At 45.9% G+C, this 15,887-nt stretch overlaps 1 long non-coding RNA gene across 1 annotated transcript; it reads left to right on the forward strand.

Moving 5' to 3' along the window:
* The first annotated feature begins 3,213 nt into the window (after window positions 1–3,213).
* On the forward strand, window positions 3,214–15,463 carry LOC148002786 (uncharacterized). Its single transcript, XR_015631479.1, has 3 exons — window positions 3,214–3,518; window positions 5,680–5,875; window positions 14,590–15,463. It is a non-coding gene; the product is annotated as an uncharacterized LOC148002786 (long non-coding RNA).
* The last annotated feature ends 424 nt before the right edge of the window (window positions 15,464–15,887 follow it).

The following is a 15,887-nucleotide window of genomic DNA, read 5'->3' on the forward strand; positions in this document are numbered from 1 at the left end:
TCCCTTCCTTTCCAGGGCCAGAGATTTAACATAAGGACTTTAGGTTGCTAGGCAGACACTACTGCTGAGCTGCAGTCCCCCAGTCCCCCAGCTACTTTTTATTTTGAAACAGGGCCTTGCTTTGTTGCCCCAGGCCGTCTTGAATTTACTCTGGTGCCCAGGTTGGCCTTGAACTTGTATTCTTCCCTGCTTTAGATAGATACCTCTGTGCTGGGATTATAGATGACCACCAGGCCTGGCTCCGGCCAAGTCTTTCTAAAGAGACTGCAACTTAGGAGACCCAAGAAATCTAAATGGCCTCGTCAAGGTGACACAATGATGTATGCGCTGCCAACAAGCCCGTCCCCCACCCGGGGCGCCCCCTCCCCCCACCCAGATATTCCTGGAAGAGAGAGGTGACCTTTGGGCTCTGCTCCCTGTCTGACCCTTGGCCACGAATGTGATTTTAGATAGAAAGGTACCCTGCTCTTGAAGCACACATTGTTGCCACCAGTGTGGCACTTGTCAAGAAGAATGTACTCAATTAATAGAGGAGGCCGGGAACCAATTATAGTGACCATTTCAGATATCCATCCCACAGCAGAAACATGAGTTCCATTGATTGGTGACAATCATTTCTGGTATCTGTGCCCCTCAGGTCCTGTTTTCTACACCTTTGGGGACCTTTGTGAAATGTCACTCTCCCCGCAGTCTCTGCTCTGCCACACATACACCTGGGTCCTGGCTAAGACAACCCAGGGCGTATCTTTTATTGTTAATATTTGCTTTGTTCTGATTCTCCCCCTGGTACATGAAATGACTTAAGAAAACAGAAATACAGTCCCAGAGGCAGAGCCCAGAGATTAAGCAATGCTGTTCTCCCGTGCCTGGGCTCTGTGTGTACTGGGATCTATGGCTATAAGGGTTGTTGTTTGCCCATTTGCAGCACAGGTTTTCGCCATCTCAGTCCACGACTAAGCGGCTGACAGGCCCCTTCCTGAACCGTTTCTAGCAGTCAGGTTCAGGTGGTGTCCGATCACGTAGGGTGAAGCTTGCTCTTCTGCCCCACTACCTGAGGGCAGCAACACAAGGCAGTGGGACAGAGATCATAATTCATTCGTCTCCAGAGCCTACGGCAGGGCCTGATCCAGAGTTGAATTTTGTGTGCATGTGTGCAAGTGCTTGTGTGTATGTATTTACATGTTTTTGGGTAGACAGCATGTGTGTATTTGTGCCTGTGTTCACGTGTGTATGTGTATTCATTGGGCTGAGAGTGTGCCTCAGCTTGTGGAAGAGAGAGGATATCTGATAGGAGTTGGTTGTTCCCTCCATCATGCAGGCCCAGGCACTGAACTCAGGTCTTTTCAGCCTTGGCTGCAGACACCTTTACCTGCTAAGCCATCTCATCAGCCCCTATTTTTACCTCCCCTCTTTTTTATTTTAAAGAAAACAAACGAAACATTCAATTTTGTTTTTAGCTCAAGAGAAACACCAAGTAAACAGGATAAGGAATTAAATATAAACACAAATTCTACCCTATCCCTATTTATCCAAGGCAGTATAGCCAAATGGACTCTTGGAGATACCACTTGGTTAACAGGACTCCCTTATTTTTTTCCTTTCCTCCCTTTATAAAAGGAATTTACTTTTTTTTTTTCTTGTTTTTAGAGCTGGGGACCGAACCCAGGGCCTTGCGCTCGTTAGGCAAGCGCTCTACCACTGAGCTAAATCCCCAACCCCTACTTTCTTTTTAAAAATGATTTATTATTTTTATTTTTATGTGTGTCTTAGTTAGGGTTTTACTGCCGTGAACAGACACCATGACCAAGGCAACTCTTTTTTTTTTTTTTTCTTTTTTTTCGGAGCTGGGGACCGAACCCAGGGCCTTGCGCTTGCCAAGGCAATTCTTATAAGGACAAAATTTAACTGGGACTGACTTACAGGTTCAGAGGTTCAGTCAAGGCAAGAACATGGCAGCATACGGGCAGGCATGGTGTAGGAGGAGCTGTGAGTTCTATGTCTTTATCTGAAGGCTGCTAGCAGAATACTGACCTCCAGGTAGCTAGGGTGAGGGTCTTAAAGCCCACGCCCACAGTGACACACCTACTCCAACAAGGCTACACCTCCAAATAGTGCTAGCCTGGGCCAAGCATATTTACACCATGACAATGTGTATTGCTGTTTTACCTGCATGCAAGTCTGGGTGAGGTTGTCAGATCCCCGAGAACTGGAGTTACCCATGGGTGCTGGGAATTGAACCCAGGTCCTCTGGAAGAACAGTCAGTTCTCTAACTACCGAGCCATCTCTCCAGCTTCTGTTGTATTATTTTGTTTTTTTCAAGAAAAGGTTTTGCTGTGTAGCCCTGGCAATCCCGGAAGTCACTGTGTAGACCATGCTGGCCTCAAACTCAGAGAGAGATGCTCCTAATTGCTAAGTCATCTTTCTGGCTTCTTGTTTAATAAATGTTTTGTTGTTGTTGGGGCCATTGAGGTGGCTTAGAAATCAAGAGCACTTGCTGCCAAGTCTGACCTGAGTTCCATCCCCAGGACACATGTGGTGAAGACTCTTACAATTAGTTCTCTGGTCTCTACACACACACACACACACACACACACACACACACACACACACACACTCATACACACACACAGACACTCACACACGCACACACACACAGACAACAGACACACAGACACACAGACACTCACATGACACTCACACATACACACGCAGACACTCACATGACACACACACACAGAGACACTCACATGACACACATACACACACAGACTCTCTCACACACACATAATACAAAAATGTTTAAAAAGAAATTTTTTAGACAAAGTCTTGCTATGTAGCCCAGGCTGGCCTCAAATCATGACAATTTTTTTGCTTTGGTTTCTTAAGTGCTGGACTAGTTTTAGTAGGAGGGGTTGGGATAGAATCATATAAACCAGGCTGGCCTTGAACTCTACATCCTGCCTTAGCCCCCTGAGTGTTGGGATTACGGGAATGGGCCATTACGCTCGGCTGGGTAGCCTTCAGTGTGGTACAGCACTGTATGGGATTTTACTGACAGGTTTGGAGAGCCGTCTGAGGTTGGCAAATCTTTAGAGATATTTTGTATAATACACACCTGTGACCTACTTTTCAAGAAGCCTCTATACTGGATCCCACCCTAGAAATTCTGGTTTGATTGGTCTAGGGTGTGGGCCTTGTCGTCTCAAGCTCTTAGGGGATTCCCATGGCAGCCCTGGCTGAGGGCCTGTTCTTCAAGCCTACTCTTGAGAGTCCTGGGAACACGGGGGTCAAAGAGGGCTTCCTGGAGGAGGAGCCAAGGGGAGGGTGTGCTCCAGAGGAAGAGCAGCAGGGAGGGGCAATCTCCGAGTTCCTGCAAGTCAGTGCTGGAGCCTTTTGGGTGCAGAATTTGAGAAAATGGGAAAGGGAGCCAGGGGTCTTATGTGCAAGGAGGGCTTTCTGCTGTTGGAGGCTCCCTTCCTGGAAGTTGGCTGGACTCTGACCCTCAGGCTTCTCCCAGGTAGCTTGCTATGAATCAGAATCAGCCTTGGGTATCGTCTTGACACATTTGGAAGACGTGCAGCCTGAGCTGGGCATGTGCACACCTGTAATACCAGCCCTTGGGGGCGGAGGCAGAAGGATCAGGAGTTCAGGGTCATTTTTAGGTAACTCAGTTTTGGGAGTTCTCCTTATAACATTCTCATCAACCAAGCATTACATACCATGGTTATTTTGTAAAAGTGGTTTTTTTTGTTTTTTTTTTTTTGTTTTTTGTTTTTTGTTTTTTTTTTTTTTGTGGCTGCCCCCAGCTGCCCTAGATAGGGTCTCTCTATGTAGCTCTAGATGTCCTAGAACTCACTATGGAGACTAGGCTGACCTTAAACTCACAGAGATTAGCCCTGCCTCTACTGGAACTAAAGGTGAGTTCCACTACCACTCGGTGACAAATTTATTTTTAAATTATCTATCTATCTATCTATCTATCTATCTATCTATCTATCTATCTATCATCTACCTATCTATCTGTTTGGAACAAGTGCTAACAATGTAGCCCAGGCTGGCCTTGAACTCACAGCAGTCCTGTCATCCTAGCCTCCAGAGAGCTGGGATTATAGGTATGATTTACTACTCCAGACTTTTTTTTAAAATTTTATTTATGAGTACCTTGTAGCTGTTTTCGGACTTAGACACACCAGAGAGGGCATCAGATCCCATTACAGATGGTTGTGAGCCACCATGTGGTTGCTGGGATTTGAACTCAGGACCTCTGGAAGAGCAGTCAGTGCTCTTAACCACTGAGCCATCTCTCCAGCCCACTACTCCAGACTTAAATATATATATATATATATTTTTAGATTTTATTTTAGAAAAGAGTTCTGCCATAGCTGGCCTTGACCTTGCTATATAGGCAAGGCTGACCTTGAACTTTCAATCTTCTTGCCTCTATCTGAAGGGGTAGAATTACAGGTGTGTACCACAACGCCCAGTTTAGGTAATGCTGGGATCAGTCCGGGTTTCCTGCATGCTAGACAAGTTCTCTACAAACCAAGCCATCTCCCTAGGTCCTGAGATCAACCTCTAATCCTGTCGTGTAGATTTATTAGTATCGATCTTAAGGGCAGCAGAACCATATCTCATGCTTGGATGAAACTTTTTTCACATCTGTATTTTTTTTTTATTATTATTTTTTAACATTCAACCATTTTAGGCTTAAGCCATACCCTTCTCCTGTTAGGAGCACCAGACAAACTTCTGCACGTGGGGGCTATTTTGTCTCCGTCATTGCTATTTTTTGAGTCAGGGTCTAATGTAGCCCAAGCTTGCATAGAACTCATCACACTGCATGGCTGAGATGACCGTGAACTTCTGACTTTTCTGCCACTACTACACACCTGCTGGAATCACAGGCACTTACCGCTGTGCCAGGCTTCTCCGGCTATTCTGAAATACATAGCAAATTGTTAGAAACTAGAGTCACTTTTCAAAAAAATATTTATTTTCTGTACATAAGTACACTGTAGCTGTCTTCATGCACACCAGAAGAGGGCATCCATAGGATCCCATTACAGATGGTTGTGAGCCACCATGTGGTTCCTGGGATTTGAACTCAGGACCTCAGGAAGAACAGTCAGTGCTCTTAACCACTGAGCCATCTCTCCAGCCCCTACGGTCACTTTTATTGTCCAACAGAATACTCAAATGTATGTTTCTTATCTGACTGAATTTTGGGACCTATTATAAGGTCCCTCTTCCAGGGCATAGTAGCTGTTAGGTTTTTGCACTCTCTCCTTCAGGGAGAACTTGTGATATCCGTCTTTGTGTCTGGCTTACCCCACTTACCATAATAGGACTCTCCTCTGTTACGGATAAATCAGGTTGGAACTGGTGCTAGGCCAAGACTTGGTTTTGCTTTCACACTGCCTATTCAGAAACAAGAGAAACTCCTGGAGGGGGGTACCTCCAGGGGTGGAAGCTTCTCTCCTGTCCTATCACAGGTTCCTGAAGGCCAGCAGGCACTGGCTCCCAAGAGTGGATAATACAAGAGTGAACTCATAAGCAAGGGAGGAACACCTATCTGGAGATTCATTTTCTAACCAGTGGGGAAAACTGACGAAACATTTGTTTGTAAGGAATGGAAGGGAAGGCCTCCCCAGCTCACTTGTCTCATTGACTATCTCCAGAACAGAACGGGGAGCATTAAGATCTCAGAGGCCGGGCTGGAGAGATGGCTCAGCGGTTAGGAGCACTGACTGCTCTTCCAGAGGTCCTGAGTTCAAATCCCAGCAACCACATGGTGGCTCACAACCATCTGTAATGGGATCAGATGCCCTCTTCTGGTGTGTCTGAAGACAGCTACAGTGTACTCATATAAATAAAGTAAGTAAATCTTTAAAATAAATAAAAAAAAATCTCAGAGGCCCATTGTCGCAGGACATTTGATCACATTGTGAACCAGAAAATTCTTTATTTATTTATTTTTTTTCGGAGCTGGGGACCGAACCCAGGGCCTTGCGCTTGCTAGGCAAACGCTCTACCACTGAGCTAAATCCCCAACCCGAACTAGAAAATTCCTGTGGTGTGGCTCAGCCCTAGCGCACACCTTTAATCCAAGAGCTAAATAAAATCAACCCTAGGTCAAGAGACAGAGCAAGAAACCAGCTGACAGGGTGTTGTGCCAGGAAGCGTTCCTGAGCCCCAAAGACCACCAAGAAGCCGTTTCTGATGTAATCACATTAAGGTCTTTTTGTTACAAATTCGAGTTTGGGCTTACCGACGAAATTTGATAAGAATCAAACATTCAAATTAACCTAATTATGTGTTTACCCTCAAAGGAAAGCACAAGCCAGCTGCTCTTAAGATGTGCTGTAATAACTTCATTCTTTGGACCAGACATTAATGTTTTAAAAGGTGATGTAGAGTGGCTAGATTTTTGGAGTTTTTTTGTTTTTTGTTTTATTTATTTTATTTTTTTGTATTTTAATGCTTATTTATAATTTTTACTTGAGGGCACGACCTTCGGGGAGGCGGGTCACTGGAAGTTGACCGTGCTTAGCCCACGCCATCACCAGGCAGGTGGTGGGCCGTAGAGAAGCCCTGGGACACTGCTGGAGGGCAAGGGGGAGGAGAGCACAGTCCGAGGCATGAGACAGTTAAAGCTGGTTTGGGGGTCCCCGGGCCTGCGAGGAGGCCCGAGCCATCTGGTTCCCAGGCTCTTGGACACTCAGCAGCAGCTGGAAGTTGAGGAAGAGCTGGGAATGGAACCTGGGCCCACAGCTGGGGGCCGGGAGCTGGGAGGGGAAAGGGGAGCTCTGGCTGGTCCCACGGGATTATCCTTGGCCTGACAGTGGTAGTCTTGGACTTGGTGGCAGTCATGGCCGGCAGCGCGGAGAGGCCTTCTATGGGAGACTCGATGGCAGCTCTACAGCTGAAAGCCTTCTCCATGTCTCCCCACGGCCGATCCCCATGAAAAGAGACAGTTTACGGTTTTAAGGCGTTTACTGTCATGGTGGAAAGTGGATGTGTAAAACCATGCCCCACTTCTCAGGTGGGCCTGAGGTTAAACACCTTTTGTAGGGAGGAGTGTCTGGGAAGGAAAGCTTGTTGGCTAAGCCTCCAGGCTTTAGGTACCTCATTAGCATGGAGATCTGTCTTGAGCCTATGTGACCTGTGGTCATGTCCTCTACCTGTGGAGGGGCTTGGAGCATTGCCCTTACATGACTGATGGCCACAAATCTATGGCGGGCTGCGGCTAGTGACAGGGGTCTGGTGCCTGGAAGCAGGTAAAGCCCTTACCGTCCCTTCAGGGTCTCTGGGGCTTTGAGCCTTAGCTCAACCAGGAACCTTGCCTTTCATGGTCCCACATCTACTCTGGATCATTCTTGCAGTGTTGGGCATTGAACCCAGGACCTTATGCTTGCCAGGCAAATACCTTACTAATGCAGCCACATTCTCTCTGTCGCCCTTACCTTTAAAGAGAGCATCAGCATCAAGGCCCTCAATAAATGTACACACCTCACCATACTGGTTACATCTGAGAACATGTTTGGGCATCACGCCTGCTCGGACTAGCTTTTTCTCTTTCTCCTTTTAATTTATTCTTCTCTTACACAGTAATATTTTAACCACATTCTCCCCTTCCTCTACTCCTCCCAGCCCCCTTACCTCCCTCTTCCTCAGATCCACTTCCCTTCAGAAAAGAGCAGGCCTACCACTGATATCAGCTAGAAGCCGGATGGTTCAGAGACCTAGAGTAGAACCAAAGACGACTTACCAAAAAACAAAAGACAAATCAATGAATGATTCCTAATGATAGTCTGCTGTATGCACAGATTGGTGCCCGGTACTGGCCAGTCTTCTATCACAAGCTGGAGTTATCTGGAACGAGGGATTCTCAATTGAGAAAACGCCTCCATGAGGTGGTTATATCACCAAGCTGCGTGTCTGCTGCAAATGTCTAGGAGGCCTAGGTCCAACCCCTGCATGCTCTGTGCTTGGTGGTTCAGTCTCTGTGAGCCCACCTGGGCCCAGGTTAGTTGGCTCTGTAGGTCTTCCTGTGGTGTGCCTTGACCTCTCCTGTTAGCTCAGTTCTATCTCCCACTCTTCCAACGACTGGAGCAGGGGCTGTCTCTGACTCTGTTGCCTGCCATTGGATCCCCTTCCCCTAGCTGGACTGCCTGGTTGGGGCTCAGTGGGAGAGGATGTACCTAGTCCTGCTGAGACTAGACATTGTGGGTGGTACCGAAGGGGGAGTCCCCCCTTCTCTGGGAAGGGTAGGGGGTAGTGGGGAGAGGGATTTATAAGGGCGGGACTGGGAGGAGAGAAGGGAGAGGGGGCTGCAGTCAGAATGTAAAGTGAATAAAAAAATAAACTATTGAGAAAAGAAAAGATCAACTTAAGGCATTTTCTTAGCTAGGTTGGTGGAGAGGGCCTGGCCCTTGTAGGTAGTGCTGTCCCTGGGCTGGTGACCCTGAGCACTAAAAGAAAGCAGTTTAAGCGAGCCATGATGAACAAGCCAGCAAGCAGCATCACTCCATGGCCTCTGCATCTCCTCCTACCTCCAGGCTCCTGTCATGTTTGAGTTCCTGTCCTGACTTCCCTCAGTAATGCAAGTGTAAGTCGAAATAAACCCAAGTTGCTTTGGTCATGGTATCACACAGCAACCGTAACCCAGTTAGAATGCCACCTATTTCCTTCCTCCCTTGTCACTGAGGCTGGATCAAAAGAGGAAATGCTGCTGATCAATTAGGAAGTACCGCAGGGGTAGTGAGGAGGATCGCCCAGTGGGTGGAGAAACGAAATAAACGTTCTAGTAGGCAATACTTATCTGCACAAAGTGTTTCAGAATTCAAGGTCATCCTAAGCTACATATTAAGCTCACGGCCATCCTGGACTACAGGAGATGCTATTTCAAAAGGGAAATATCTGTGGAAGATACTAAGACTCATGATCAAGCGAATGGAGAGATGACTTAGAAGTTAAGAGTATCTGGTGCTGGGGCTGGGGATTTAGCTCAGTGGTAGAGCGCTTACCTAGGAAGCGCAAGGCCCTGGGTTCGGTCCCCAGCTCCGAAAAAAAAAAAAGAACCAAAAAAAAAAAGAGTATCTGGTGCTCTTGCACAGGACCTGGGTTCAATTCCTGGCAGCCACACAATGGTCCACAGCCATTTACAACCAAACTTGCAGGGTATCTGATGCCCTCTTCTAACCTCCATGCTCACCAGGCATGCAACGGCGCACATGCATACATTAGGGCAAAACTTGTGCACATAAAACTGTCTTTGAAAAAAAGGACCCACGACAAAACCAAACAGTACAACAGATTCAACAGATTCTAGAGTATCTGAGTCGTACAGACCACAGATTTCTTGTGGTGCCCATGCTTTGCTGAGGAGGTCTAAGATGGTCTGTGATGGTTGCTCAGAGCATTTGGGTTAGCCTGTGACATTTGTCCTCTGAAAGTACTCCCCACCTCCTTCAGTTCTCACGAGGGCCTCTTGCTAGACCTCTCCATTTCTGAGAAAGAAATGCTAGAACCAGAAAAGAGGAAATATGATTTAAACAAAAACAAAACAAACAAACAAAAAAAACCCAAAACCCAAAAACCCAACAACAAAGAAATAAAACCAAAACCTCCCACCCTGAGCTGTTTGTGTGCTCGTTTTTGTCATGGTGGGGATAGAACTTAAGGCCTCCCACCCATTAGCCAAGCACGGTCACTGAGCTTTACCCCCAGCCCAAGGCTAAGCTGTTTAGATTAATCTGTGTGTAGCCCAGGCTATCTTGGAACTCACTCTGTAGACCAGGCTGGCCTAGAAGTCAGAGATCTGACTGCCTCTGCCACCACTACCATCTCCCCATGCCCCGCCCCTGCCACGGTATGTGCCTGGGATTAAAGGCCCGTGCCACCATGCCCGGCAATAAACAATATTTCTAAAAGCCCCAAACAAATGGAGATCTGTGCATCTTATGCAAACCATGTACGGGGTGAGACCACATTGTACACACATTGTCTCCGGCTTTCTGCCCCTACAGAGACCACAGAGAATTTCAGATCCCGGACCGTCAGCTCTGAGTTCATCAGATAAGCCCTTTGCTCTCTGTCTCCTGTGCACAGCACCTGGGCTCTTTTTTTTTAAAATTATTTATTCGTTTATGTTATGAGTACACCATTGCTGCTCAGACACAATGGCATAGGATCCCATTACAGATGGTTGTGAGCCACCATGTGGTTGCTGGGAATTGAACTCAGGACCTTGGGAAGAGCAGTCAGTGCTCTTAACCACTGAGTCATCTCTCCAGCCCAATGCAGAAGGAAAGAAAGAAAGAAAGAAAGGAAGGAAGGAAGGAAAAAAGAAAGGAAGAAAGGAAGGAAGGAAGGAAGGAAGAAAGGAAGAAAGAAAGAAAGAAAGAAAGAAAGAAAGAAAGAAAGAAAGAAAGAAAGAGCGAACTCTTTTTGTTTTTGTAGAGGACCTGAGTTCAATCCCTGGCACTCACATGATGACTCCCTAATTCCAGGCCCAGGGCATCTGATGCTCTTTTTTTTCAGACATGCACGTGGGCCACAGGTTACAAGCAGGCAAAACACTCATACACATAAAATAATGAAAGAAATAAATCTTTAAAAAGTTCAAGGTCATCCTAGGCTACAAGTGACCCAAGACCCTGTTTTTGGGGGAAAAAAATGAAATAAGTAGGGGGCTGGAGAGATGGCTCAGTGGTTAAGAACACTGACTGCTCTTCCAGAGGTCCTGAGTTCAAATCCCAGCAACCACATGGTGGCTCACAGCCATCTGTAAAGAGATCTGATGCCCTCTTCTGGTGTGTCTGAAGACAGCTACAGTATACTTATATATAATAAATGAATAAATCTAAAAAAAAATGAAATAAGTAAATCTTTAAAAAAGTTCAAGGCCAGCCTGGGCTACCTGAGACCAAGACCCTGTTTTTTTTGGGGAAAAAAAGGTTAAGTATGGAAAGCAAAATAAATAGCCACGGATGCTATTCAAACAGGGTGTAGCAGATAAATACATATATGAATTAAAACCATCAATAACCCAAATCATTTTGAGCATGATCAATGTCGTGAGATAATCGATCAACACGCAAAGTCCTGGGAGGTGAACGGCTGCTTCAGATCGCAGATTGGCCCAGAAAGAGTTTTGTTTTTGATAAAAAGGTTGTTTATTTTTATTTCATGTGAATCAGTGTTTTGCCTGCATGTATGCATGTATGTAAGTGTTCTGTGTACATGCCTGGTGTCCATGGAAGCCAGGAGGGGAGGGGGAAGTGGTTGTGTGCTACCTTCTGGGGGGCTGGGAACCGAACCTGGGTCCTCTGTAAGAGCAGCAAGTGTTTGTAACTTCTGAGGCATCTCTCCAGCCCCCCAGGGAAGACTCTTCTAAGGAGCCTCATAAACAGAGACTTTGTGGATGAGAGGAAGCCAGGCATGCGCAGAGAGGTGTCCCATGTGTAAAGGTCCTGGGGTAGGAAAGAAGGTGAAATGTTCCTAGTCCTCCAGAGGAAACTTGGAACACTGGGCTTGATACGTTTAAAGGAAAGTGATAAAATGCTATCAGGAAAGATGGGGTTAGCTCGCCTCAAGTACTGGGGAGACCCTGAGCTTGTGTGATTGACAAAATGTAAGATCCCCAGTTAAGCTTCCGATGAGCACGAAATAAAATACGATGACCAGGGATGTAGCTTGGCCCATAAAATGCTTGCCCAGCCTGTGAGAAGCCCTGGGTTGCATTGCATAAAAGTAACCCAGATATGGTAACGCACGCCCATAATCCCAACATTGAGGAGGAGGAGGGGGAGTTCAGTATCATCCTTGGCAACGCAGGGACTTTGAGGACAGTGTGGGTCGTATGAGACCCTGTCTCAAGGACAATGTTCAGGGTAAGCGTGCTCCCTGAACGTCTAGGAATAGGCTAAAATTGAGTCATTATTTTTCTGAAATTCAAATTAGGGAATCTGGGCAGGGAGTTTCCAGGTTCTTGACCTCTCATTTGAAGGGCTTAACTAGACTTACACTCTAGTCCTGCAAAAGTAACAAGGAAATGTTATTCGAACTCAATGGATGAAACAGGCAAGGCCAAGAGTGTCACAGGTCACCGCAACTCACTGACTTTATCTCCCTAGCTACTTTAGTTTTTTTATTTATTTATGTATTTATTTTTTGAGGCATAGTCTCACATAGCCCAGGCTGGCCTTGAACTTATGATGTAGCTGAAGACGACCTTAGCTTTTGAAGCTCCTGCCTCTACTTCCCAAGTGGTGGGATAACAGTCAAGTTTCACTATGCCCAGCCTCTCTTTTGAAACAATTTAAAAATATCTATCTGCCTGCCTGCCTGCCTACCATCTTTCTTTCTACTGTGTGCTCTTGAATCTGTTCATGAGTGAGTCATGGTATGCAGGAGAAGTCAGAGGACAACTGTCAAGGGTTGGTTCTCTCCTTCTGCTATGTGGATTGGTGGTTAGGCTTGGTGGCAAGAGTCTTTACCCTCTGAGACATCTTGCTGGCTCATTTTAAAAATAAAACAAAATTGAGCTGGCATGGTAGCCCCTGTGCCTTTAATCCCAGCACTTAGATAGGCCGGTGGGTCTCTGTGAGTTCAAGGACAGCCAGGGATATGTAGAGAGACTCTGCATCTAAAATAAAAAATAAAATAGATGTGCAATTCACATCGCATAACATCAGACATCAACCATTGTAAGGTGAACAGTGCCATTGTAGTTAACATCAGAGAAGATATCTTGTAAGCAGTCAGCACTGTCAACAGGGTTAGCTCCACTTCTCAGACCCACTGGCCACTGCGTGTCTGCCCACCCTCCTCCATCACCATAGTCCGCCTTTGGCTGGTCTTTGCACCCTTTTAATAGATAAAGTTTTAAAGAGCCGCCAATCAGAGTGTATGAGAGCAGCCAATCAGAGCGTATGACTGTTGATTAGCAGCCAATCAGAGCTTATGACTGTTAGATACGAGACCATATGCTTTTAGGCAATAGCTTTTCTTTTTCTTTTATTATTTTTTATTTATGTGTATGCGTTTGCTTCCTTGTGTACATACATACATTCATGCAATACTCCTAGTGGCCAGAAGAGGGCACCAGATACTCAGAAACTGGAGTTACAGCCGGTTGTGAGTCTCCACATGGGTACTAGGAACTGAAATTTGATCCTCTGCAAGGTCTTGTAGACCTGATAACACTTCAATGTCACACAAGACCTATGAATCCAAAACTAGAAAGTCAGTGAAGAAGCCAAAAGCAGCTGTAAAGTGTCAGAGTGACGATTACACGTGGCTTATATAGCTTTTGTGTTTCTAGGCATTAACCTGTGAAACCCTTACTGCCAGGCTCGGTGGCACACAACTTTAATCCAAGCACTAGAGAAGGGGAGGCAGGCTGAGCTCTGTGGGTTCCAGGCCTGCCAGATCAACATGGTGAGACTCTTTTTAAAAACAAAAAATAAAACCAAACCCCAAAAATGTCTTTATTACTCATGAGGGAAAGAAGAGTTCATACCTTAATTTATTTGTTTACTTACTTTGGTTTTGTTTTTTAAAATAAGAATGTTTGATAGTCTTTTATTTAATTTTGAAAATTTACTTGTTACAGCTCTCCACCTCCCCTCCCCTTTCCCCTCCTCTCTCTCCCTCTTCCCCCTCCAGCCCCTCTCCCTCCAGGGTCTCTCTACATAGTCCTGGATCTCCTGGAATTCACCATGTAGACCAGGCTGACCTCAAGCTTACAGAGATCTGCTTGCTTCTGCCTCCCAAGTGCTGACATTAAAGGTGTGGACCACCATGCCTGGCTCCAAATTTACTTCTTTATTTATAATGGATATGAGCATATTGTCTACATGTATGTTTGTGAACTTCATATGTGGAGTGCCAGCGGAGGCCAAGAATGAGTATCAGATCCCCTGGTACTGGGGACACAGACAGTTTTGAGACACCAGGCAGATGCTGGGACTCAAACACAGGTTGAACACAGAGAAGGCTCTAAACCACGAAGCCTTCTCTCCAGCTCCTGCTTTTCCTTCTGTAATTCACACTCTACAATATCTCGCTTTCATTGCTGCCTCCCAATAAAATTAAATGACAGGCCCTTTCATTTCACTTAGCATAACCTTCATTTTGTTTTGTTTTATTTTGCTTTGTTGTCCCTCCTTTTCTCTGCTGGGGATTTTCTTAGTTGTACTAATAGTGAGCAAGCATGGGTTTGAAGCACACGCTTCAGAACATGGCCACTTCCAAAACTGGCCTAACTTTGGCTGGTGATGTAGTTGGGCGGTTAGAGGGCTCGCCTGGCACACACAAGGCCGCAGGCTTGATTCCCAGCATCAACTGTACTGGGTTGTTCTTGTCTGTAATCTCAGCACTCCTGAAGTGGAGGTAGGAGGGTCAGGGGTTCTAGGTCATCGTGGGTGCATAGGGAGTTTGACTAGTTCTGTGAGACTATGCCAGGGGCGGGGCCGGGGGGAGAAAGAAAGAGAAACAAAGAGAGTGGATTTGTGAGTGAATTGCTGTGCTATGCCCACACCACTGCCTCTAGAACGTTATTTTGGTTTGTTTTTAATTTGCAGGTTTCTCCACTGCCTTACAGATGCAAAGAAAATGAGGCAATAAGTAATATCTCGCTTACTCGAGAGCTGGAGAAACATGAATGAAAACGGGTGACATCCGAGGCCTTTATTAACCAGTGGCCAAAAGCCTTTGAAACCATTTCATCTGTCATTGGCTTTCTGAGAGCAGGCGACCTAAAAATATCCGTCGGACCCTCGGCAGGCCGTTTGTCAACAGCATGGTGTAATTATAATGAGCTTTATTGACATCATAAAAACGGGATGCCAGGTGGTGTCCATTTCCACTCGTTTAATTGAAGAAATGAAAGATCTTATACCGTGGCAGGAACCCAGCCATCTGTCAAGCAACAGTAACACTTTGTCATAGCTGTGACCTTGACTCCCAGGGTGACCACTGGAGAGGAAAAGAATTTTATGATGTGAACGAGTCCCCTGGCTTACTTTATTCTTAGCTCCAATGGCAACAGAGAGGATGGACCGCTTTGCTCTTCTGGTCTTCAGTGTGGGCTGCTCGAAAGCTGTGTGTTTGTGTGAGCAAATCAATCTGAACACTGTCTAAGACACCGTAAGCTAGGATGGTGAAGACGGTGAGGTCACGGCATTCTTCTCTACAGCCTTTTGTTCGTTTGTTTCTTTGTTTTTGAGACAGGGTTCTCTGTGTAGCCGTGGTCGTTCTGGAACTTGCTCTGTAGACCAGGGTGGCCTCAAACTCTGCCTGCTTCTGCCTCCCAAGATCTGGGATTAAAGGTGCGTGTCATTGTGACCTTAAAACAGCTTTTTGAAGTTCAAGTCAACATATGTAAACACTCACAAGTTAAGAAGAAAAAATCAGGGATTTCCTATAAAACAGTAAAATGAGGTCATGCTACAGACTATTTTCTGGCCCTATGACTCAAGTCATGTATCGAAATAACATTTAATTTTTAAAATTGTGTGTGTGCAAGTGTGCATGTGTGCATGTGTGCATGTGTGCACGTGTGTGTGTGCATGTATACGTGTGTGTGTGTGTGTGTGTGTGTGTGTGTGTGTGTGTGTGTACATATGGATATGGTTACCTGTCAAGTTCAGAAGAGGGCGTCAGATCCGCTGGGTCTGGAGTGACAGTCAGTTCTGCAAGTCACCTGCCGAGGGTTACGGGAACTGAACTCGGGCCTACGAGAGCAGCAGAAGCTCTAACATTGAACCATCTCTTCGACTCTGTCAATCTCAAATTTCAAACACGAACTGAGAAGCGAATTTCCACACTGTATGTACAAAACGTGGAATACTGAAGAGGCACATTTCACAGTGAATTTCAT

The sequence above is a fragment of the Rattus norvegicus genome, chromosome 10 (assembly GCF_021556685.1).
Source record: "Rattus norvegicus strain SHRSP/BbbUtx chromosome 10, alternate assembly SHRSP_T2T, whole genome shotgun sequence".
NCBI classification, from domain to species: domain Eukaryota; kingdom Metazoa; phylum Chordata; class Mammalia; order Rodentia; family Muridae; genus Rattus; species Rattus norvegicus.